Consider the following 27,534-nt stretch of genomic DNA (forward strand, 5'->3'; position numbering starts at 1 on the left):
TTTTACACAGTTACACAGAAAAACTGCTTATAGCTTTGAAATTGCAGTATTTTTATCTTCATTATTTTCCATAAACATTTCTAGATCTTAGGGATGTTTTTTGTCATATCTCACACTTGAGATACCAATTTAGTCCTCCTGTGACAGAGGATCATATTCTCAAGGATAAGGCCCAGGAATGAGTTTTAAGATTTTTTGAAATTAGAAGTTTTACTTATCCCTTCCACATTATTGTACAAGAACACAGGTCTCTTCCTTATATATTCTTGCTTATCTGTACCTAATGACTCCTTCAGCTGTTAAACAAGTTATTATTAGGAAAAACAAAAATGAATATATCCAGAGCCTGTGTCCTTATAATGTTCGTAAGTTTAGGGAAGACAAGACTAGTATATAAAATTGAGGGGGATCAAAATGAAGTGTGTATTAAAATGTCTTATACAGGTAAAAGAAATAGATATTCAGAGCAGAGAGGGAGAAGGCAGAGGCTCTAGAGAGAAAATAGAGAGCAAGGCAAGCAGTCTGATTAAGAAAGAAAGGGCATATTGTTAAATCACGGAGAAAGAATTAGAGGGATGAAGAAAGAAGCAGACATGTTACAGAGTCTTTAGTAAATAATCAGCCTCATAAAAAGTACAATGTTAATCTGTGGCAAGAACAGATACTGCTACATGGCTAGGTGAAAATCGCTTCTCTGATCTTAAACAAATGCTTACATAATTTCCTAATATCACGTCTAATGCACTGAAGATATTTTTCCTTTCTCTTATATGAAATTCCCAGATGGAAAAATCATTGTTGTTGAGACAGAAAACTCTAAGAATTCTTTAATATTTATTGTCTGTTACTTAATTGTTGGAATGTTTTTGCCCTTGTGTTTTTTCCTATTATAGGAAACTTTTAATGTTCATGTTCTCTTTATTAATTATTCAATTTTTATACTTTCTATTTTCCAATTTCTCTAAAGGGTTGATATTAAAATTGTGCTTCTAGCACTCATGGCACAAAATATAAAAAGACTAAGGTCTAAATAGGCAGTATTAAATTCAGTGAAAAGTGTGACAAATATATAACCATTACTATATTCGTAAAAAGCAAATACATCTCTCACTCATTCACTCCCTGCTACTTTAAATGGCTGCTCTTGACAACCATATGTTGTTTTTGATGTTTTACATGCTGAGTATTACTGGACGCTGAACAAGTTCTTTGCAGTTTAAAGCCTATAAATTGGTTGTATGTTACACAGAAGTAATCTTTAAAATATATCTCTTGTGTGTACCTGTTCATTGATCCAATACCTTACCTTATGGTTATGCCCACATTCAATAGCCATTATTATGGAAATAACAACACTTGCCTGTTTCAACTAGTAGTATCAGCAGATGGTAAGAGTACCAGAAATCTCACAGGCTTTCGTGCGCACTTTTTGGACTGACTGACTGCTTTTGACTGGGGAATATATTTATGAGTGTATTTTCATTTTTTTCCCCCACCTATTTTAAATCTTCAAAGAGCTCAAACTCCTGTTCCATAATTTTAGTGCTTCAACGTGGTCTTCCTTATTGTCCTTTTCATTTATCTACTGCTCAGAAGAACTTGCCAAAAATTTTAGGAGACATGGCAAAGAGCTGTAAAAGCTATGAAATGCTCTGGGATGATACCATTCAAGAACTGTTGAGTTAGAAAACATTTCTGAAAAAAAACTTCTTGCCAGATGACCTGACTTTTAGAGTTTTGATGATATTAGCTGAATAAACTTTTAAGTCTTAATTGTATCTGCAGTTATTCAGATGCATGTGTTTACATATTTAAGATTTTGGAGGGAAGAGAAGTACTAAACAGCCTCAACTTTTGAGCAAATATTATACATCATCCTTTCTCTCTAAAGATTAGTTTGCATTTAAGATAATTTATATAAATGGAATCATACAGATGTATTTTTTTGGCCTGGATGCTGTCACTTAGCATAATTATTTTGAGATTATGCATCCACTTTGATTGTGTATCAATAGTTTGTCTTTTTTACCAACTGGAAATAAATTGCATTGAATATATCACAATTTGTGTATCTATTCACTTGTTGATGAACATCTGGGCTTTTTCCAGTTTTGAGCCATTACAAATAAAGCTGCTGTGAATGTTCATATGTATGGATGTTCATATGTATGCGAATGTCCATGTGTATGGATATATGCTTACCTGCCTCTCAAGTAAGTACTTAGGAGTGGAATGGCTACTATGGTAGCAGTAGGTTTATCTTTAGAAAAAGTTAACTGCTTTTAAACTTCTTAAAACTTAACTGCCATCTGTTTTCCAAAATGGTTGTACCATTTTACATTTTCATAAGCAGTGTATGAAATTTCTAAATGTTCCATGGTTTCACCAACACTTGACATAGTCATTCTTTTTAAATTTAGCCATTCTATTAGGTCTTTAGTGGTATATCAATGTGATCTGAATTTGCATTTACCTAAATGACTGACGATGTAGAGTATCATTTCATGGGCTCCTTGGGTAAAGTGTTCAAATTATTTCACCATTTAAAAAATTAAGGTTCTGTTTTCATATTATATTTTGAGAGTTCCTTAAATACTCATACATGAAAAATGTCTTTTATGTATTATATGACTTCTAAATATTTTGTTTCCATCTATGGTTTATGTTTTCATTTCTTTAATAGGGTCTTTCAAAAAACAAATTTTTTAACTTTGGTGAAGTCGAACTTAACAATTTTTCTCTTTGTATCATGTTTTTAGAATCATATCTAAGTAATTTTTACCTAAACCAAGATCACAAATATTTTCTCCTATGTTTTCTTCAAGATGTTTCATAGTTTTAGGTTTTACATTTGGATCAATGATACATTTTGAGTTAATTTTTACACTTGTTGCAAAGTATAAAGATTTGGAAGAGGGGTGGACACCCAATTGTCCTAGCACTATTTATTGAAAAGCCTATCTTTTCCTCAAAAACTGTCTTTGTACTTTTGTCAAAAATCAGTAGTCCATATATGTGTAGGTCTATTTCTAGACACTCCATTCTTCTCCATTGATATATTTGTGTATATTTTGGCCAATACAGGTTTGCTAATAACTGCAGCATTACAGTAAGTATTGAAATCAGGTAATTTTAGTCCACTAAATTTCTTCTCTCTTGAAACTTTTCACTACTCTGGGTCCTTTGCATTTCCACATGAATTTTAGAATTATCTTGTCAATTTCTCTGAAAGAACACCTAAGGGATTTTGATTATAATTTTGTTGAATTTACAAACAAATGTTTGGTGCCAATTTGTGATCTGAGGTGCTAAATCTAAAATGAAAGGAGGGGTTTCATTCACTTTGGGTAGACAGACTATTTAAAAAGTGAATGCTACATAAATAGCCATTTCTCTGAAGAAGATATACTAATAGCCAATAAACACGTGACAAGTCACTGAACACCATTTTCTATCAGAGAAATTCTAATCAAAACCACAGTGAGATATTATATCACACTCACAAGGATAGCTATAACCAAAAACACAGTAACAAGTGTTGACAAGGATATGGAAAAATGAGAACCTTCATTGACTGCTGGTGAGAATGTAAAATGCCACAGTCATTGGAAAATAGCCAGGTAGTTCCCCAAAATATTAAAATAGTGTTACCATTTGACCCAGTAAGTCTAGACCCAGGTATACACCCAAGAGAAATTAAAATATATTTCATGCAAAAATCTATATATAAATGTTTATAGCAGCATTATTCATAATGGCTAAAATGTATAAATACCCCAAATATCTATCATCTGATGAATGGATAGAATATATATTTTATATATTTTATAATATATATATATTTATATTATAATATATATATAAAGAACACTTACAACTCAAAAATAAAAAGATAGATAATCCAATTAAATTATGGGCAAAGGATTTGAATAGATGCATCTCCAAAGAAGATCTAACAATAGCCAATAAGACATGAAAAGATGCTCAACATCACTAGCTATCAGGGAAATGCAAGTCAAAACCACAATGCAATACCTCTTCCCACCCACTAGGACAGCTAAACCAAAAGGACAGGCAATAACAAAAAGGAGAGACAATAACAAGCGTTGATGAGAATGTGGAAAAACAGGAACCCTCACACACTTGGTGGTATTGTAAAATGATGCAACCAGTTTGGAAAACAGTTTGGTAGCTCCTCAAAGTGTTAAATATCTGGTTACCACATGATCTAACAATTCCAATCCTAGGTATATGGTTAAGAGAAAAAAATGAAAATATATGTTTAAAAAAACTTATATATAAATATTCACAGCAGCATTATTCATATAGCCAAAAATGGGAAAGAACCTAAACATCCATCAGCTGATGAGTGGATAGAAAACAATTGCAGTATATCCACACAATGGGATATTATTCAGCCATAAAAACTGGAGTACTGTAACATGCTATAATGTGACTAAACCTTGAAAACATTACTCTAAATTTAAGAAGCCAGTCACAAAAGACTACATTTTACGTAATTCAATATATATGAAATTTCTTGAATAGGCAAACCTATGAAACGAAAGTAAACTGGTGGTTGCCTAGAGTTGGTGGGGATTAGGGGAATTAGGGTGTGATAACTAAAGGGTATGAGGTTTCTTTTTATGGTGATGAAAATGTTTTAAAATTCATTGTGGTGATGGTTGCATGACTCCTTGAATATACTAAAAACCAATGAGTTGTACACTTTATATGGGTGAATTGTATGGCATGTGAATTATATCTCAATAAAGCTGTTAAAAATATTTTTTTAAAGTGAGTGTCATAGAATAAAACACATTCTATAATGTGAGACATAGGCAGTGCTACTATTTCTGTACTAATTAGCAGGCTTTCTAGGGGAGCTGACATCTAAGTAGTGACATAAATGTTATTTGAAATAGATAGGTGAGGGTAGGGCATGGGTAGATTTTTGTAAGAAGGGAAGAAAAGAGAAACAAAAAATATACCAGGTAGAAAACAGCAGGTTCTAGTACCCAGGAGTGATAACAAGTTTGGCGGATGAAGGAAATTGAAGAAACTCAGTATCTAGAGTGTGTTAAGGTTGGTGGATGGAAGTAAGAGAAGTGAAAAACGAGGCTGGAGAAGATCATGGGGAGCCCTACAAGCCAGATTAAGATATCTAGACTTTTTCTTAGATTTGTTGAAATACTATTAAAAACCCTATTAGGGGTCGAATTTATCAAACATGCCTGATCACACATTGGCTTGTTTTAAAATAAAACATATATTGCTCTCAAGAAAGAAAACTCTTTATAATAACATTTAGATTTTTTACTATCTATAACTGATTTTGGTCTTGATATATTCAATTGAGAACATACTACTTTTTTATATCTATACCTATTATTTAAAATCCTAAGAATTTCCATGGTAGATAACTTCCTAGTTTACAGGAAGACATCTAACCAGCTGAAAACCCTATGTAGTTTTCTCAATTAGTTTGAGCATCTAAGACATAAAGGCAGAAGGCAACACTGGAATTTAGAAAGATGTCGATTTGATTTTTATTTGTTCTGTAATATCTCTGACATAGTTTTATCAGCAAAATTAGACACAAATGTCTACCTTTAATTTTGTTTGAATTTGGGAATATTGTTTTTTAAAATACTGGTTCATAGACTATCAGGTGACTGACAACCAACAAATGGTAGCCATTATCAAGTATGATACAAATGTAGCGTGGTAATATTTTGAGGTGTTGATATGGCTTTTAACTTTCCCAATTCATCCTGGGCCTTTATTTATTAATGTAGTCATAACAAAATGTAAAGAAAACTCCTTTCATTTCAAAAGCCAAAACGTTTTAGTTTCAAAATCCTAAATCCTAAAATATGTAGAAATTAAAAATTATGCCATAGTGATTTGGAAAACTAAACAAACGTTCAGAACTACTTGTCTTTTATTGCTTTCTGCTACCTCACTTCCACCATCACCCGAGACTGGATTAAGTTGGTCCAGAAAAGTTAAAGAGAAAGAAATGAAACAAGAATCTAAATGCTGGTGATTCCCTAAAAGGAATCTTGTCTCCCCTGGACAAATCCTGGGGTGAGTATGGGAGCTGCTGATAGATGTTAGTTTGGGGAACTCAAGAGCAGATAGCAGCCTGAACCACCTTTTTCAGTTTAGGACTAGGAAAAATCAAGAATCAGAGTTCTGATCCCAGCCTGGTGTGAGAGCATCAGAAATATCTGCACGGGCTCTCTTGTCAGTCAGCTCTGAGACACCTTAATAGAATCCCTGTTTGAACCTGTATGTATCAGGGAGCCACAAAATGTTTTCCTCTGCTTCCATAAGCAGACTCATGCGGCGTCTCAATCTGGTAGACCCGGAAAGCTACTACGGCAACATGAAGCAATGATCTGCGTGGACCTACCACCAATGAGCAGAAGTGAGTGAGGAAGTAACGGTAGAAACCATCATAAATACATGACCATGACTCCTATTAGACATACCTTGCCTCCCAAGCATAGGACTTGCCCTTAATAAAGTCCCCAAAAGAAACAACCCGATGAACTGATGTAAAGACTACATTGCTAAATTTATTATTTGGTACCTGGTAGAACGGAGGCTCAAAATTAAAATTAAATTTAATCATAGGAAAAAATCATAATCCTTATGGCCTGAGAACTGTAGCCATAAAACCAATAAAAATCATTACTTTTTACAGAGTGCTTACAAGGTTGCAAGTATTAAATTAGCTACTCTACATAGGTGATCTCAATTTTATTAACAGTAAGTCATATTCTAAAAGTGCTCCTCCTTGAGCAGATGTTTTTCATGACAGATTCATTTCACTCTGATGGTAAAATCTGGTTCTGGTACACCCTCTTATAGTTGCTTAAAACCATACATCTTAGATAAATAGTGGATTAATAGGTCTTATACCCAGCAGTTTTAGATCTAGCAATTCAAGGTTCTTGTTCAAACCATAATTAACTTAATATTCATGCCCCCTGTCTTTTAAAGCCACTTCTCATTAGCAAGACCTTTATGACTTCCCAGCACAGTTGACAACAACTTTATTTCTATCAAGCAAGAGACAATATGTTACAGATATTCACTATAAAATAAATAATACTGTCAAAGGCTTTATCCTGTCTTGGGGCTATCCTTAGCCTTCAAAAAAATTAATTGGTCCCACAGGCTTAGATGGATTTTAAATTTTGAAGAGGGAATTAGGGAGGAGGAACGTTAAAATTATCATTTTCGCTTTCCCTAAGGCACCTGGTCAAAGGCCACTCAGAATGGGAAATGTCCGCTTGAGGCCTTGCCCAGCAAGAACTAACAGAATCCATACCACATTCAGCTGCAACCTTTATTATATTTCTAAAAAGTGAATTCAGTTTCCAGCCCTGCCAAAATATACAACTAAGTTTTACAGTTTTGACCTTAGGTAACGGGGGAGCAACCACATAAGCTGACATCAAAGAATATTTCCTTTTATTTTTAAAATATTTATTTCATGCTTGTAAAATCTAAAGGTGGACTGAGTGTGAATGGGGATGAGACAGCAGAAACGTGAACTGGGTAGGTAAAGGGTGGTTTCTTTTCTCTTAATAAGCTGGTAAAACTGCTAAGGAAAAAAAATCACATATCCGAAAAAAGGAAAACAATTGTTTCTATTGATCTCACCATTGTGTACACTTTTCCATCTCGTGTGTGTGGGTGTGTGTGTTTAAATCATTGCAATAAGGCTAAGATTACAAAGATATGAAAACAATCCCTAGGTATTTTTCTTGACCCTCCAAAAGTAAAAAAGCACGAAATAGTTTTGCCAAGAGGAACAGATGTTTCTGTTGTATATTTCTTACTCCCTGGGCATGCTTGAGAATTCTAAATATAAATGTTCAAACAGACAGGGTGCAAACACACAGGAAGTTTGGGGGGGGTGTGAGGATTCATCTCGGTGATTCAATCTGATTCACAATTTTACACATGAATCAAAAATCAGGAAAATTGGAAAAAGGACCATTTAGACATATTGACATGTGTGGCATGCATCTTAAAAAGAAAGCCAATTCAGAGAGGTAGCTAATCTCATGACTAACTTAAACTACATAAAGAATAAATAGAAACAAGTTTCAAAGACATACATACTAACTTAATTTTGCATGATTATCTCAATGTCCTTATATGACAGACTGAATGGGGTCGGTCACATTCGTAAATTCCCAAATTTCAATCATAGTCAGTACAGTTTTATATATTAAATTAAAAAATGAAGATCTCTCTCTGAGAAGAAACAGTAGAGGGGTCAGAATGAATATTCTAACTAACTTCCCAACACATTACTTGACACAGTTATCTAATATTCAATATAGGATAATAATCTAAACTTGCTGCTCAGGATGCTATAACAAACTAAGCTCTTTGCCTCCAATGGATAGTGACTACAATTTCCATTTCCACATGCAATGACAATTTCATTTATTTCATGGCAATATAGTTTTTTGAAACTATAGTTTGAAAACTATATATTTCAAACTATATTTGAAAATACAGCTTTTTGAAACATTATTTGCTGAAAAGAATGTTTCTGGGTAACATTATCAGGATGCGACATAGATTGTTCCTGACTTCAATTCCCCTCATAAGAAGACCAACTAGCAACTATCTATAGACAAGACACTGTTGAGAACATCCCAGTACCCAGGGATGAGGCTGAAGCACTCACCTGGACCATAGAGGTGGAGAAGGACCACATTAGAAGGGTAAGAGAAGTGGCTACGCTCTGCATTTTCCTATCCCAGGCTGCCATAGCACCGCACTAAGACAGCCCCTCTGGGCCTACAGTTTCTAAAGTGGGAAAAAGTAAGCCTTGCAGTATGCTTCCCTAGAGGCCCACTCAGATCTTCTCTCCCAGGGATCACTAGGGCACCCTGCAGGGCTTGACCTCTGGAGAACAGAAAGAGATGGAGAAGGGAGTGGGGTTTACAGCACACAGTGCTCAGATCTCACACTGCATTCCTCCCCGCAGTGGTGCTTTAGCAGAGATCCCAGCAAGTGGCTCTGCCCATCTGCAGAGCAGAGCCAGTGCCTGCCCTCAGTTCTGCCTGATTCAGGAGCCCAGCACAAGCCTCACTGGATCTGGAGCCCATTTTACCTCCCACCTAGGCAGGAAAGCAAATCTGAAGCACTGCCCAACTGCTGAGTACAGCCTCCAGTCCCACCCAACAAGGAAACCTGACCTGAGAATCCAGGCAGCCATGGAGTCTATTCTACAGCCGCCCTCGGGCAGGGAGCCAGGTCAGCAGTACTACACAACTGCTAGATAACCAGACAGTCTGCTAGACAACCCCAGATAACCAGACAGTCTAAACAGTGACCCTGCACAACCAAATAACCCAAACTCTCCCAGCTTATGGCAGAGTGCAGCCTATAGCTTTGCTAGACTGCTGAATACAACCCACGGCCTGGCCAAGAGAGGGGGCCCAGCCAGTGACCCGCTCAATCATGGAGCATAATAACCCACAGCCCCACTTGACTGGGAAGCGTAGACAATGACCCCTCCTGACCTCAGAGCCCAGTCTCTAGCACATCCAACTGCAGGATACCCTTGGAGGCACCTCCCAACCAAAGAGCCTAGCCAGTGATCTTGCCGAACAGCAGAGCACAGCCAGATGTCTATCTGGCCACGAAGCCCGTCCTGAAGCCCCATTTAACTCTGGGGCACAGTCTGCATCCCTGTCTGATCACAGAGCACTGCCTGAGGACTTATTTTACCATAAAGCCCTGCCTGTGGCCCTGCCTGGACACAGAGTTCAGCCAGTGGCACCATCTGGCCGGGGAGCGCAACCTGAGATCCCCACCTCACCAGCAACTGCAGAGCCCAGCTCACAGCCCTGACCAAAAGCGGAGTTCAAGTGTCACCACCCTGTAAGAGAACGTAGCCTGCGACTTTGCCTGACCATAGGTGACTACACAGCCCAGCTAGTGCTTCCACCTGATCAAGGAGTGCAGCCAGTGGCCCAGCCTGATCAGGGAGGCCACCCAACCACCCCTCCTGACTGCAGAGCCCAGCCAGCAGGCCCACCCAAACATGGAACCCAGCCAGCGGTAAACCCCTGACCTCAGAACACAGGCAGCAACTGATCTGGCAAATGCCACCGCCCACCCCCACCCAAATTGACTTAAGAAAGGAGGAACAGGGCTTCCCTGGTGGCACATTGGTTAAGAATCTGCCTGCCAATGTAGGGGACACGGGTTCGAGACCTGGTCCGGGAAGATCCCACATGCCGCGGAGCAACTAAGCCCGTGCACCACAACTACTGAGCCTGTGCTCTAGAGCCTGCGAGCCACAAATACTGAGCCCACGTGCTGCAACCACTGAAGCCTGTGTGCCTAGAGCCCGTGCTCCGCAACAAGAGAAGCCACTGTGGTGAGAAGCCCATGCACCACAACGAAGGGTAGCCCCCACTAGTCACAACTAGAGAAAAGCCACGCACAGCAACAAAGACCCAGAGCAGCCAAAAATAAATTTAAAAAAAAAAAATAAATTTATTTAAAAAAAAGGAGGAACAGAAGCAGGTCATATTCACAAAGGGTGCACATGGCTATGCATTTACTGCCATGGGCTAGGACTGTGTTCATTCTCCTGTTTCTGTTCTTTTTGGACATTCTCTTTTTTATGATTAGTGTTTACCTAAAATTTTATTTCCATACAATTATTTTAAATCTATTTATACCTTTTTATTTAAAGCTCACCTCTCATAAACAGAATATATTTTGATCTTGCATTTGACCAGTCTGACAAATATGCATTCTATTAGAGTGTCAGTTCATTTATTTTTCAATATAATTATTTAAATGATTGTGTTTAATGCTATCATTTTGCTTTTTTTCCTATAACTTCCATTTACTTTTTCCTCTAGTACTTCTGTCCTACCCACTTTTGTGTTAATAAAATTAGTTAGGTAATATATTTTATTTTCTGTATTATTGTCTCTTCAGTTATAGCTTTTTGTATTATTTTAAATGTTTGCTCTGGTGATTACCATTTATATTTTAATATATCACAGTTGATTTAAGATTAGCATTATACCCTATCAAATAAAATATAGAAACTTGCAAGAGTATAACTTCATTTACCAACCCCACTATGTTACTATTCATTCCAGTCTGATGATTTTCCCTTTAGCATGTTTGCAAGCACAGTTCTACTCAAAAATTTTTCTCAGCTTTTGTTTCAGCAAAGGATGCTTTTATTTTACCTTAACTTTTGAAAAATATTTTTACTGTATATTGATTTCTGCATTGGCAATTTTCTTCTTTCAGGTCTCTAACAATGCTTTACCACTGTCACCTGGACTCCATTTTTTATGATGGGAAGTTAGCTGTAATTTTCACCTTATATATAACGTATCACTTTTCTATGCTGTTTTCAAGATTTTCTTCTTATCTTTGGTTTTTAATAGTTTGACTATGATGTGCCTAGATATCATTTTCTTTTTATTCACCCTACTTCAGAATTTTCGAGCTTCTTGAATCTGTGAGTTCACATTTGTTACCATATTTAGGAAAATTTTGTCATTATTTACTCCATTTTCTAAAAATTTATTTTCTTTTCTCAACTTCTGAAATCTCAATTATCCCTTGATATTGTCCCAGTTGTCACTGATATTATATTTTCTTTCTTTTTTAAAATTCTTTCTTCTCTGTAATATTCAGGTTGAACAATTTCTATTGATATATTATCAACTTCACTATTTCCTACACAGTGTACAATGCAATTTTAATTCCATCAATTGAAATTTTTTTCAAGTTTTGTACTTTTGAACTCTACATTTTGCTTTATTTCCTTAGTTTTCATGTCTCTGCCTAAATTGCACATATATATAATAATTACAACAATATTTTCTGTTAAGTCCAAGAACATATTTATAATAAGTGCTTTAAAATCCTTGCCTACTGATTCTAAAATCTAGATTATCTCAGGGTTGGTTTGTATTGATTACTTTTTCTTTCAACTTTGGGTCATATTTTCCTGTTTCTACTCATCTCAAGTAATTTAATTTTAATTTTAATGGACATTACGGATGACATATCATACAGACTGTTGTTCATTTATCTTCTTTTTAAGAGCAAAAATTTAAGAGTTGTAGCAAAGAGTTGACTTGGCTGGAACAATATACAAACCCTATCTCCCCTATATGGGCAGATTGACATCTCTGCTCAGTTCTCTTAACCTTCTATCTGTCCCTTACTTTAAGCTCCTTAGAATCTTGGAATTCTGGGGCCATCCAAAAACCTGCCTGCAATTCACACACATTTTGGGGGGCTTCTCTATTTAAGGGGTATGTTCCCTAACATTGCTACTGTTCTGGATGGTCCAAATTCTATCTTCTAATTTCTCAAGCCAAAAAGGCAAAAATTTTATAGTTCAGATTCAGCTGTTTTGCTCCCCAAGAAGTAGGGTTTGTCTCAAGCTATATGAATGAAATATAAATATAAAATTAGTATATAAACATAAATCTCATTCAGCTTTTGCCTTTTAATGATTGGCTCTTCAGTGTTCTTTCAAAATTTTTGTAACTCTCCAGTACCACTTTCAAATACTTAAAGAAAAAAATTCTTTCTAGAGTTTATAGTTAACATCGCTGTATTACTCCAATACAGCCTAAAAATATATACTAGTTAACTTCAAAAGTAATGTGAAATAAAGACATTACTAGATTTTTTTTTTAAATGATGAGATGATATGACACCTGTAGATCTGGACTAAAAGTAATACTAAAGGATATTCCTCAGAGAGAAAGAAAATTGCCACATACGGAAAACACAGAAACATGGGAAGCAATGAAGAACAATGAAATGGAGACATATGAAAATAAAACAACTGTGTAAAACAATTATTAAAGTCTAGGGATCATAAAATATGTGCAAAATTAAAAAGTATGATAATCATACAACAGATGGGAGAGATTTAAATGGGGTTAGTGTTTCATAGTCCTATAATTTATAGAGAGTCTTGAAAAATCTAAATGCTAAGTATATTTGGAAGTACTAATAAATCAAGAATGCATGTAGCAATATTTAATGCATCTAATAAAATGATATTAAAATGATTTATAAAACAAACTAGTGGAAAAAGAAAAGAAATGCTTAATCATTTTATTTATCCAAAATAAATCATTCCACTCCAAGCTGCCCTGGGCCACGAAGAGCCACACAGGTAGATAAGACACAACAGTCTTTAAAACAAAGACTGTTAACAAGAGACAAAGAAGGACATTACATAATGATAAAGAGATCAATCCAATAAAATATAACAATTATAAATATATAAAAACCCAACACAGGAGCATGTAAGTACATAAAGCAAATATTAGTAAACATAAAGGGAGAAACTGACAGTAATACAATAATAGTAGGGGACTTTAAAACCCCACTTATATCAATGGACAGATCATTCAGACAGAAAATAAATAAGGAAACACTAGCCTTAAATGACATGTTAGATGAGATGTATTTGATAAGTATATACAGAACATTTCATCCAAACGAAGAATACACATTCTTTTCAAGTACATACAGAATATTCTCTAAGATAGACTGATCACGTATTTGGCCACAAAACAAATCCCAATAAATATAAGGCTGAAATCATAACAAGAATCTTTTCTGATCACAATGATATGAGACTAGAAATAAACTACAGGAAAAAAAATGCAAAAACCACAAACAATTGAAGTCTAAACAACATGCTACTAACCAAACAGTGGGTCACTGGAGAAATTAAAGAGAAAATCAAAAAATGCCTTAAGACAATGTAAATGGAAACACGATGATCCAAATCTACAGCATGCAGCAAAAATAATTCTAAGAGAGAAATACAGCAATCCAAGCCTACCGCAAGAGACAAGAAAAATCTCAAATAAACAGGTTAATTTTACACCTAAAGGAACTAAAAAAGGGAAAACAAACAAAACCAAATCTAGTAGAAGGAAAGAAATAAGAAAAATCAGAGCAGAAATAAATAGAGACTAAAAAAAAAAAAAGATCAATGAAACTAAGACCTGGTATTTTGAAAAGATAAAATTGATAAACCTTTATCCAGACTCATCAAGAAAAAAAGAGAAAGAGCCCAAATAAATAAAACCAGAAAAGAAAGAGAAGTTACAAGCAGGACCACAGAAATAGAAATGATCTTAAGAGATTACTAAGAACAATTATACTACCATAAAATGGACAACCTAGAAGAAATGGATAAATTCCTAGAAACGTACATTTCCTAAGACTGAATCAGGAAGAAATACACAGTATGAACAGACCAATTACCAGTAATGAAATTAAATCAGTAATCAAAAAGCTCCCAATGGAAAAATGTCCAAGGCCAGTCAGCTTCACAGGTAATGTTTCTACAAAACATTTTAAAAACAGTTAACACTTATTCTTCTCAAAGTATTCCAAAAAACTGCAGAGGAAGGAACACTTTCAAACTCATTCTCTGAGGCCAGCATTACCCTGATATCAAAACCAAACAAAGACATACACACAGAAGAAAAGAAAAAAAAAAAACAAGAAAGAAAAGAAAAAGATAAGAAAATTACAGGCCAAATCACTGATGAACATAGATGCAAAAACTCTCAACAAAATCCTAGCAAACCAAATTCAACAATACATTAAAAGGATCACACACCGTGATCAAGTGGGGTTTACCCTAGGGATGTAAGGATGGTTTAATATCCATATATCAATCAACATGATATGCCATATTAACAAAATGAAGGATAAAAATTATATGATCATCTCAATGGATGAGGAGAAAAGCATTTGACAAAATTCAACATCCATTTATGATAAAAAATTTCTCAAGAAAGTGGGTATAGAGGAAATGTACCTCAGTGTCATAAAGGTCAAACATGCACACCCAGACCTAACACCATACTTAACAGCAAAAATTTGAAAACTTTTCCTCTACAGTCCTGAAGAAGACATGGATGTCCACTCTAGCCACTTTTATTCAACCTAGTATTGGAAGTCCCATTCACAGTCATTAGGCAAGAAGAAGGAATAAAATGCAGCCAGATAAAAAAGCAAGTATTAAAACTGTCATTATATGCAGATGACACAACAGTATAAAGAGAAGCCCTAACAATTCCAATAAACAAGTGTTAAAACTAATAAATTCATTCAGTAAAGTCACAAGATACAAAATCAAATACAGAAATGTATTGTATTTGTATACACTAATAACAAACTATCAGAATGAAAGATTGAGAAAACAATCTCATTTATGGTTGCATCAGACAGAATAAAATATCTAGTAATAAATCTAAGCAAAGACGTAAAAGACTTGTATTCTGAAAACTTTAAGACATTGATGAAAGAAATTGAAGATAACACAAACAAATGGAAAGATACACTGTTCTCACGGATTGGAAGAGTTAATATTGTTAAAATAACCATACTACCCAAGGTAATCTACAGATTCAGTGCAACCTCTATCAAAATACCAATGGCATTCTAGAACAAACAATTTTAAAATTTGTATGGAAACACAGAAGGCCCCAATAACCAAAGCAATATTGAGACAGAAGAGCAAAGCTGGAGGTATCATGCTCTGTGATTTCAAACTGTACTACAAAGATACAATAATCAAAAACAGACTGGCACAAAAAACAGATGCATGGATCAATGGAAAAGAATAGAGAGCCCAGAAAGAATCCCACATTAATATGGTTAATTAATCTATGACAAAGGAGACAAAAATATACAGTAGGGAAAAGACAGCCTCTTCAATAAATGGTGTTGGGAAAACTGGACAGCTACATGCATAGAATCAAACTGGACTACTTTCTCACAAAATATATAAAAATAAATGCAAAATGAATTAAAGGTTTATATGTAAAAACTGAAACCATAAAACTCCTAGAAGAAAGCATAGGCAGTATTTTCTTTGACATCAGTCTTAGCAATATTTTTTTGGATCTGTCTTCACAGGCAAGGGAAACTAAAGCAAAAATAAACAAATGAGACTACATCAAACTAAAAAGCTTCTTTACAGCAATAGAAACTATCACTAAAACAAAAACGCAGCCTACTGAATGGGAGAAGATATTTGCAAAAAATATATCAGATAACTGGTCAATACCCAAAATACACAAAGAACTCATAGAACTCAACATCAAAAAACAAACAACTCAATTAGGAAATGGGTAGAGAACCTGAATAGACATTTTTCCAAAGAAGACATTCATACAGCCAACAGACACATGAAAAGATGTTCATCATCACTAATCATCAGGTAAATGCAAATCAAAACCACAATGAGATATCACCTTACGCCTGTCAGATGGCTATCATCAAAAAGAACACAAGTAAAAAATATTGACAATGTAAAGAAAAGGGAATCCTCAAACACCACTGGTGAGAATGTTAACTGGTGCAGCCACTGTGGAAAACAATATGAAGATTCCTCAAAAAACTTAGAACTACCATATGATCCAGCAATTCCACTCCTGGATATATATCCAAAGAAATGAAAATACTAATTTGAAAAGATACATGCACACCAATATTCATTGCATCATTATTTACAACAGCCAAGATATGGAAGCAACCAAAGTGTCCATCAATAGATGGACAGGTAAAGAAGATGTGGTATATACACAATAGAATATTACTCAGCCATAACATAGAATGAAATCTTGCCATTTGTGATAACATGGATGAATCTAGAGGGTGTTATGCTAAGTGAAATAAGTCAAACAAAGAAATACAAATACCATATGGTCTCACTTATATGTGTAATCTAAAAAAAAATACAAATGATCAAAATAACAAAAATGGACTCACAGATACAGAGAACAAATGGGGTTGACAGAGCAATGTGGGGTAGGTCAGAGTGAAATAGGTAAAGGGGATTAAGAGTTACAAGCCTCCAGTTATAAAATAAATAAGTCACAGAGATATAATACACACCATAAAGATTATCATCAATAATATTGTAATAACTTTGTATAGGGACACATGGTTACTAGACTTATTGTGGTGATCATTTCATAATGTATGCAAATTTCAAATCAGTATTTAAGATACATGAAATTAACATAACATTGCATATTAACTATACTTCAATTAAAAAATCTGGCTTTTCTATATTAATCTTCAGAAAAATAGGTATTAAGGCAAAAAACATTGCTAGAAAAGAAGAGGGACATTTCAGTATAATAAACTAATACACCAGGAAATGATAACAATTCTGGTTAGTATGCACCCAAATTAAATGGCTTCAAAATATATAAAACAAATGTTGACATAACTAAAAGGAGAAATTAACAGATTTATAATCAGAGTGGAAGATTTAGCAAATTTCTTTCAGTGATTGACAGAATAAGCATAAGCAGACCAAAAAAACTACAGAAGTTTGCTCAAGGTGAATAATCCTGATCTAACTGACATATAAAGAACACTGTAATTAAGAGTAACAGATAGATATTATTTTCACATGCCTATGAAGAACTTACCCAAATAGATCTCAAATTAGCCTCTAAATCATATCTCAAAAAGTTTTCAAGGAATGAAATTATATGAAATGTGTAACACGACCATGGTGAAATTAAGCTAGAAATCAACAACAACAACAACAAAAAATAATTAGGAAATACCTGAGTGTTTGGTAATTAAGTTTTCTTTTTGTAAATCATAATGGAAATAAGATTAGAAAATATTTTAGCCCTGTAATAATGGAAATTCAATTATCAATATGTTGTGTATTTGTGATTAGAGGGAAATCAATAGCCTTTAGTGCATATATTAGGAAGAAGGAAGCCTAGAATTTAATGAGCTCACTAACCAGCTTACAAGTTAGAAAAATAAAAGCAATTATACCTAAAGAAAGTAGAAAGATGAAATTTATAAGTTAATAAAACAGAAGATAAACAATTTTTAAAAATCAGTAAGTCCATATTTGGAGACAATTCTTCTTGGTTCGCTTGTGGTTTATTTGGTTGGTTATCTCAAGACATGCAAGTGAGGGAACTGACAGAGTGAGACAGGAAGGGGCAAAGCCAAAGATAAGGATGTATAACTGAGGCTGAGATTGTTTTATAACAATAGATGTTGTATTTTGCTGCAAATTCCCGTGAAGCTTACCAATATTTTACAAACTATATGTAAAAATTTTGTGTCTTAATGACGGAAGTCCAGAGCATTTATAAACCAGCACTTAACACCCCCTTGGTAAGGAATGCTCCTGGCACCTTAACCACTCTCTACGTTTGGACTCTGCTTACATGGAGGTGGAGTTCCCACAGCATTAGCTTAGGCTCTGGGGCAAAATGTAGTAAAATACAATGTGTGCTCAAGATGAGGTACTAGCAGCACATGTGGCCCAGTAGCAGTACAACATGGACTGCAACTGACTGAAGGTACTCTCTTGCCCTGGGCCCCTCTTAAAAACTAACAGTATTCTGAATCACACCATATACATCAGCAGTAGCAGTATTTTCAAGTACATTGATATGCTGCCTCAGAAACCGAGAGAAAACCTCATAGTTGAGTCATCTTTATAAGTGGTAAGAATAAAAAGTGCAATACATTTTCTTATACTTTAGAGAGCTGTCCCCAAATGCCCCAGACTATTGATTCACTTTTGAAACAGGACTCTGAATCTTTAGATTATTTATCTCCCATTCTTTGTACATATGTGTTACACTACAAAATCCAAAGTACTTCCTTCCCCTTGTTAACAAGATTATGTTAGGATGACTCACCAAAACAGTAAGCCAGCATTAGGAAAGAAAAGCAAGATCCCTGTAGACTACAATGAGACCGAGAAGCATTAACATGATCTTGGGGCAAGAAGTTACTGTGTACTAGTCTTCCTCCCAGGTGAGTGTGAATACTTTTGATCCTCATTTCTGAAGTTGATTAAAATAAATTATTTCTCAAATCAGTAGTCACAATCCAAGAATTTTAGGCTATGTTGATCAGTGCCAATAAAAGCACCACATCCAGCACAGCAGCTAAGATTGGGGCTCCACTTACTATTCTGTCATTTTCCACAGCTCATTTGCTTTTTCCCTCAGGAATGTACAGGTGAATTAAACTGGAATATGCTGGTAATCACTGCATCTTCATTCTTTGAGGATGACATTATTCACTGCAAATTATCCTAGGATCCGTTATTCCTTCTGATTTACATTTTAGGCCTGAAATAGGGGCAGTTTCTGGGGATTTTGTTTTGTCCTTCTTGACACAAACTCTTAGCTATGGTAGACTCCAGAGTAGCCAATCTGGCATTTGTTTAGTTTATCATTCCCAATATGCACTCTTGGAAACCAAGAAATAATGATGACATTTCTGTTCTTCTGATATCAGAATCAGTTAATGGTTAATATCTAATAGCACATGAAAGAATTCTGTATATTCTTTTTCTAAATATACAGTTACTCTACTAAATGGCAGTAGAGTTCTTTAGGGGAAGAGTTTACAATAAGGGACATTACAATGTCCTTTGCCAAAGAGATCTAGCCTCCACTTCAATCCAAATGTTCAGGGTTTGAACTTAGGTTTGAAAATCAGGTGAGTTATAACAATTTCCATTCGGGGATCCAACATCAGCCTTCTGCTTGTCAGCTATATATATTTTTTAAGTTACATATGTCCACATCCTATGCAGCAGCCATATTGTCAAAAAAGAACATGATCTACTAGCCACCACCACAGATCCCTGTGGGATAAGGCACCTAGAGTTCACTCTGGTAATGCTATCAGTTAAGATTAACTACACTTTTTAAAAATGTAATTCCACAGAAAAACTTTGAGAAATGTTGTAAAAACATGCCTCCCTCAGCAGGAGCGAGAGCTGGGTTTTTTATTCGGATTTCTTCAATCATGACATAGATATGCTCTCAAGGAGTGCATATCCTGATATTCAAATCTGTTACCTTTGCAAAGTAACTTCCAATTCTTCAGTAAAGACAAACAAACAAAATTTTAGGCAAAGAAACGCAAGTGCTGTCAGTTGGAAATGGTCTGGAACTCACTGATAGGATGTAGATGTGGCACCAGCATTTGCTACATTGCACCCCTTGTACTATGCAGATCCACTTACTGTCTGACGTATGGAGATATCCTTTGAGTTGTAAAGCTGTATACACAAGTCTTGTCTTTCCCAAGAAATATTTATTCAGATTCCAAAGTGTGAGGACCCAGGATCCTTCCCATTATATTCCCAAAGAGACTCTTAGAAGGAGAGGAAGGACAGCTAGCTCTTTCTTTTCTACAAATGCCAAAGTTATTTTCTGCGATACTTGCCTACAGTACAGGATTGTATCTGGTTCCCCTCACATCATCCCAGGGATAAAAATAAGGGCAAAGTGAGCCCTAAACAGTTAATAGTGTATATAAGTAATTATAATCTACCCTGTTCCAGAATTTTCATGCTGGCATTTAAGACAATATTAATGAATGTAGACACTAAAGACTTAATAAACTCCTTTTTCCTGCCTGCTTATCTACTGTCAAGAGGAATCCAAAATGACAAAGCAGCAGCAATAATCCTGACTAAGGGTCAGGATTAGTGGACCCTTACTTGTGTTCCCTGATAGAAGCATACTTCCCCTCCCCCTTTTCCCCCAAGCCACCACTCCTCACACTTTAGTTTCTTTATTCCAATGGTGCTTAAAGTTGTGCACGTAGAAACACAAATTCCAAAATGGGTCATGGAAATGACAATGAGAGAAGCAAGTCTTATTTCCATGCAGTAGTTCTCAAAGCAGTGTATTCTACCTGTCAGGGATATAGTGCCACAAAATGGCCGTTGGTTCAAATTATATATTTTATCTTAAAATATAGTGGCCCAACTTCACCAGATGTCGTATCCAGCTTTGTACATTAGGTAAGCATTTACCTAATCATTACAATGTTTTCCCATTCAAGGTTTTGGGAATGATTTTTAGAAAAATTTTCCCCACAGCCATAGGAGATGAGACTCTCTTTAATCCTCCCATAGAATCTTTCTACATTTCACTGTGTATCATGAGTTGGCAGTTAGCTGAAATGAGCCTGTCATTTTCTTCTTTCATAGCATTTCTTCTTTTACTGCACTGAATAGAAAATACCCAAATGCACAATCATTTTAATAGTCAGTATCATTATATCTCTCATGCAATGGCATAAACCAGTGTTTCCTGGAGTAGTCTGAAGGGGCTAAGCATAATCTTAACCCCTTAGCATAGATGGGTTCTTCAGGCAAAGAAATGCAAGTGCTGTCAGTTGGAAATGGTCTGGAACTCACTGATAGGATGTAGATGTGGCACCAGCATTTGCTACCTTGCGCCCCTTGTACTATTCAGATCCACTTACTGTCTGACGTATGGAGATATCCTTTGAGTTCAAAAATGAGGCAGGCGGGTTCTTAACCACTGCGCCACCAGCAGATGTCCCAGCCACAGGAATAGATATATAAAGAGTCTGGGGTTTTTGAGAAGGAATCACACTCAAGAGAAAGCAAATATAAAAGATGGCTCCCACTGTTTTGTTTTGTTTTGTTTTGTTTTTTGTACATCAGGGTATAAGACATGAAGCCAACGAACTAAAGAATATAAATGAGGGAATCACAATAAAATGGAACCTTCTAACTCAGCTGACCCTGGGACACATACTCCTCTGGGTTCCTACTTGCAAGCTTAAAATGTCCTCACTCATTAGGCCAGTTTAATGAGGTTTCCAATTTCTTCCAGTGGAAATCATCTTAATTGATATATGTGGTATGATGATGTTATCTGTCTAAAACTGAACAAATTTTATCTATCATAAGTAAATTCAAGGGGAAAAATAATACAATTGCACTTAAGATTAAACAGTAATTATTATTTTTGACATATTTTCCAGTGAACTGAGATATAATAGATATATTGTGTAAGGTGTACAACATGACAATTTGATTCACATATATACTGTGAAATGATTACTACAATAGGCTTAGTTAACACCTCCATCATCACACATAATTACCTACTCTCTTAGCAAGTTTTAAGTAAATAACACAGTACCATTAACTATATTCACCATGCTTTAAACTAGATCCCCAGGACTTATTCAATTTATAACTGGAAGTTTATACTCTTCGATCAACATCTCCCCATTTCCCCTATCCCAGACTCCTGGCAAGCACTATTTATGAGTTTCTTATGAGTTCAGCTTTTTCAGATTCCACATAAGGATGAGATCATACAGTATTTGCTTTTGTCTGTCTGACTTCTTTCAGTTAGAACAATGCCCTCAAGCTTTATCCCTGTGTTGCAAAAGGCTGATTTTCTTCCTTCTCGTGGCTGAAATATATTCCAGTGTGTATGTGTGTGTATGTGTGTATTACATTTCATCATTTTATCCATTATTGGGCACATACGCTTTTTCCATGTCATTATTTACTATTGTGAATAACGATGCAATGAACATGGCGGTGCATATACTTTAAGGTGATAATCACCAAATTCCCTGCTTCCAAACTAAATCCTGAAGTGAAGACAAATTTCATCCGTTCTATGAATTGGAATCTGATCTTTTAACTATTCTGTGCATATATTAAGGTGGATCACATGAAGTTCCATTTTGCAAAGTCAAAAATGATCAAATATTGGGACTTCCCTGGTGGCACAGTGGTTGAGAATCTGCCCGCAATGCAGGGACAAGGCTTCGATCCCTGGTCCAGGAGGATCCCACATGCTGCGGAGCAACTAGGCCCATGCGCCACAACTACTGCGCCTGCGCTCTAGAGCCCGCGAGCCTGCGTGCCACAGCTACTGAGGCCCGCATGCCTAGAGCCTGTGCTCCGCAGCAGGAGAAGCCACCACAATGGGATGCCTGCGCCCCGAAACGAGGAGTAGCCCCCGCTCACCGCAGCTAGAGAAAGCCCACATGCAGCAACGAGGACCCAACACAGCCAAACATAAATAAATAAATAATCAAATATTAACAATTTCATATGGAACAACCAATTTGTAATCTCAAAAATAAGTATGTAATACTAAAATATTGCACTGTTTTATATTTTTATATGTTTTCCTATATAGCCAATGTGATAGAAATTAGGCAGACAAAAATGAATAAGATCTAGTCCCTTCCCTTAAAGAGCTTACAGCTGATACCTAATAGGTATAAAGTAAATAAATGAAGTTATGAATCAATGAATACATACAGAATGTAACTGGCTGATACAGGGCAGACAGAGGAGTAAATAAAACATTGAAAATGAAAATGAAATCACAGGAAGTGGGTAAAACAGCCATTTATTACCTGTAAGTTACTAAGTAAATGCTTTGTAAATAACAATAGTGATAATAATACCTTCAATATATTATTCCCCACCTTATAATTAGCATCACATAACTTCAGAGAGTAGATTTTTGTATCTTCCATGGTGAACCATGTTAGGGTTTTTCTCTTAATTTTGCACAAGCAAAAGATTTTTTAAAGTGGCAAGCAGATATACATACATACATCTCAGTTACGAGGTATTGTAACAATTTTCTTTATGGGGGATATATAGGCTCTTTTTTTTTTTTTGGATGTAAGTTAAGCAGATAATGTTTAGATGCAGGCTTGTTTGTAAGCAGGAGCATCTGGAAGTTCTGAAACTTGATAGTTATACAAAGAAAATATATAATACACAATGCTGAGCATCAGTTTAAATACAGAATTTTGCTACAACGCTTGTTCACCATAGAGGACACATTATTCTTTTATTAAAGAAGGCAAAATTTAATCTGTTAAAAAATGTTCTGAACAAGTTCCAGATCTAGAAAGCAATTTATAGTAAAATTCAAACTAAAGAACATGCTGTACACTTTGTTTTCACATTGTGTGATATATATTTTTTTCCAGAATGAAAAAAAAAGTACGGACTCCTGTTAGACTGACAACCAAAGTAAATTCACCCTTGAATTTAGTAAGCCAGGATAGTGGATATATTCAGTTTGGATTTCTTCCACTTTAGATATTTATTTACTTCAGAACCTGAGTACTAAGAATACTGAGGTGAAAATTAGACATGTAGACTGAAAATACATTTGGATAAGAAGCATTTCAGGAATGGCAGAGCAAGACCTCTGAAAAACTGCTCCTCCATAAAAGCAATGATAATGATTGGCAAAATCAACTTTTTAGAACTCTAGAAATTAACCAAATGCTTGAAAAATACCTGAGAAAACATTATTCAATAAAAAAGTAAGATAAGTGAGGTTTGAAATGTTATAACAGGCCCTGTGCCCACACCTTACTCCCTACTGTGCAGCAGTGTTGAAAAACAATAGCCTGGCTAGCAGCAACTGTGAAAACCAGCAGCCCTGCAGACACTGGAGGGAGCAGAATGGATTTAAAACAATCCCCTCACTAACCAAGACGGTCACGGTGCAGGCTGCTGCCTTCTAGGCAGACAGAAATGGACGCAGAAATCAAGGAAGGAACTCCTGTGCCTAAGGAATTCATTTCATGTTGTGGAGTTGAAACACAGGTTCTAAAATGTGGGCCCTGGACTGACCGCGTTAATACTCAAAGTGCCAACAGACCTAAGCTGCTTATTTTCTTTATTACGGGTAACACAGGTTTTTCTGCCTTTTATGTGCCATTTGCAAAGGCTTTGTATTCTTCAACAAAAAGACGCTTTCCAGTTTGGGTTATCAGTCATGCTGGGCATGCCGTGGCCCCCAAGGACAAGAAGATTCTGACAACTTTTGGACGATCCAAATGCTCGAGAAATTAAGGACATCTATGGACTCTGTGGTCAAGTAGAATACAAACTAGCTTTCCTGAGAACTCATGTGCCAAAGGAAATGAAACTTGTGGTCATTGGTCATTCTGTAGGCTGCTCTTTTTCCCTTCAGATTCTGAAGCAGATGCCCCTGAGCTCCCAGTAACTCGCTGCTTTCTGCTCTCTCCAGCAATTGAGTGAATGACTGAGTCACCCAACAGCAAGCTCGCCAATCCACTTTTGTGCTGGCTTTGATGTTCTCTATGTTCCTGGCTACTTACTACTTAAATCGTGGCCCGAGAAAATCAAGTCCTCGATGATCAGAATGCTCCTTCGAATGATTAACGTACAGAGTGAATTTTCCTTTCTGAATGCATTGGAACCATTCTGCCTCATTAGTGCTGCCTACCTTGGGAGCCAAGAAATGATGGAAGTGGTGAAGAGAGACAATGTAACCATAAAAGAACATGTACCTAAATTCACATTTTACTATGATACTATAGATGGTTGGTGTCCAAAAGCGTACTATGAAGACATGAAGAACAATTTTCCAGGAGACATATGACTCTGTGAGAAAAAAAATACCTCATGCATTTATCCTCTATTTTTTACCAGGAGCCCAACATGGAAGCTGACTGGCTAAAGGATGATCTGTCTAAACTATAAATACTGATACAAGGAACAAGCACTGACATAGAGGCAATAGGTGTACTGACTCTTAGTAGTAAGTAGTATACTTAGTAGGTAAATGTTAAATTTTAATGTTTGATATTAGAAGAGAAAAAAAGTGAGGCCCTCTTGGCCTAGAAACCATCATCTCCTAGCTCCCCATGCTATAGGCTGAAATAAACACAGTCGATCAATATTCCATAGGATTAACAACACATTTCCAAAGACTCCGGTAACACAGTGATCTAAACAAGGTCTCTTATGTTTGCACAAGATGCCCAGTGGTACCATACAGTTTTGGTAGGCAGAATCCTTGCAGACAAAAGGAAATCTAAATTTAGTTGATTTTAATTGAGTTACAGTGTAGAATAGGCTCCCCTAGAGAAAATTTTGAAAGACCTACTAGAAAATGTAAGAGACCTGTGAATGTTATGTGTGTGGTCGGATATGTGAAGTGTATGAGATCATAAGAAGAATATACTCAAGTTCCAGTAGAGAAGGGAGTGATGAGCAGTGGATCTTGGCAGTGGACCAGCTCTCTCTTAAGGACAGAAACTGAAGATCATCCCAGACTAACTTTGCACAGGTCTTGGCTGAGATTATCAGAATCAGACTGGATCCCAGGATAGCCTGCATATCCTACCTGTCACCACCATGCAGCATGTCTCAAACCACCAAGTCAGCCTTCTGTCTGGCTGCCAGTGGAACAAACCCAAACAGAGCCAATGGCAGGAGAAGCACTGCTTATTTCCTTCCCTGAGGAGTATGACTTCCTGATCTACCTGCAGTAGTCAGTGAATAAATTTCATCAGATATTCTTCTGATAAACTAACAACTAATAAGAGTTATTGAAGGATCCCAACGATACCTTCCTCCACAGACAGCCAGCAAACTCTGGTTGTGAGCTCCCTGCTGGCTCCTCTTCTCCAGAGCCAGGATGGGGAGGCACTGGGCTGTCCCAAATCAATCCTGTACCTGCCCACATGCAACTGCCCCTTCTGTGATTTTCTTCAGTCAAATTCCATTGAGGACCAGCAATGAGCCAAGTACTATATAAGCAGTGAAGACAGATTGTTAGCTACATTATGATTCTTGTCTGCTGACAATCTTCTATAAGTAATTTTTGAAAGGGCATCTTTAAATTGCTGAATAGAGAATCACCATAAATAAGTTTTCCACTTCTGCATTAGCTTTGTTCGTCAGAAAGAAATTATTTTACCCTTGAACCAAAAGAACTGATTAAATCATGTGAATTCACCCTCTCTGGACACCTTGGGGTTCAGTAAAGAAGAGGCTTGTTCTCTGACCTAGAGTAGGCTAATGATATGGCTTCCTACACTGACTGAATCCTGGGACCTTAGGAGCCAATAAATCCCACTGACTGCAAAGATGGTTGATGATCGATAGAAACATTCTATTTTCTCCTAGAGGAAATTCCTCATGGTGTTATCATTCCTTAAGGACAATGGGATGCTGTCCTTCTTCTCAAAACCTAAAGCCCCCTTATGAAAGATTCAGCTCTGATATGCTCCCAACCCAGTGGTAAGTGTTGAACGAGTTACAATCCTCTGGCATGGCTTCCGCATCGGGACAAATGACTTCTCAGAGGGTAAGAGCCAAGCTCCAGGCAAGGAGGTCTCCTGGCCCCAGAGAGGAGCCAGTAGGTGCATAAGCCATTGGTGCAAGGCTGCATACAAAGTCCTTACTAGCAACTGTGTGGGGAGGCCTTCTGGAAATCTTACGTTAGTAGCTGGGTCTCATGGCTCTGAAGTGCCTTGCACACAGCAGATGCTCAAGAGTACGAACCTAAAGCACTTAAGCAAGTACTGGGTAAATCATGCTACTGGAATAAAGAATAACATGCCCAGCTTTTCTTTTAGTGTTATTTTACAACATTACTTCATATTTCAGGAGTCCACACGTATGAAATTATATCTGGTACACCAAAGTTTACCAGAGATTAAAAAATGATAAGTAAAACAATAAAGTAAAAGATACTGGCTCTTAATTCCTGTTTATCATCTAAGCACCAAATGAATTTTCAAAATAAATGTCTTACCCACACTTACTGACCTTGCCTGGCCTGATCTCTGTTTGTTGAGGGAGAAAGGGTAAAATCTTAG

The 27,534-nt window shown here is 36.2% G+C and overlaps 1 pseudogene; it reads left to right on the forward strand.

The window, feature by feature from the left end:
• The first annotated feature begins 24,433 nt into the window (after positions 1-24,433).
• On the forward strand, positions 24,434-25,408 carry LOC101284184 (lipid droplet-associated hydrolase-like; annotated as a pseudogene).
• Positions 25,409-27,534: the final 2,126 nt, after the last annotated feature.

This window comes from Orcinus orca, chromosome 4 (assembly GCF_937001465.1).
Source record: "Orcinus orca chromosome 4, mOrcOrc1.1, whole genome shotgun sequence".
NCBI classification, from domain to species: Eukaryota; Metazoa; Chordata; class Mammalia; order Artiodactyla; family Delphinidae; genus Orcinus; species Orcinus orca.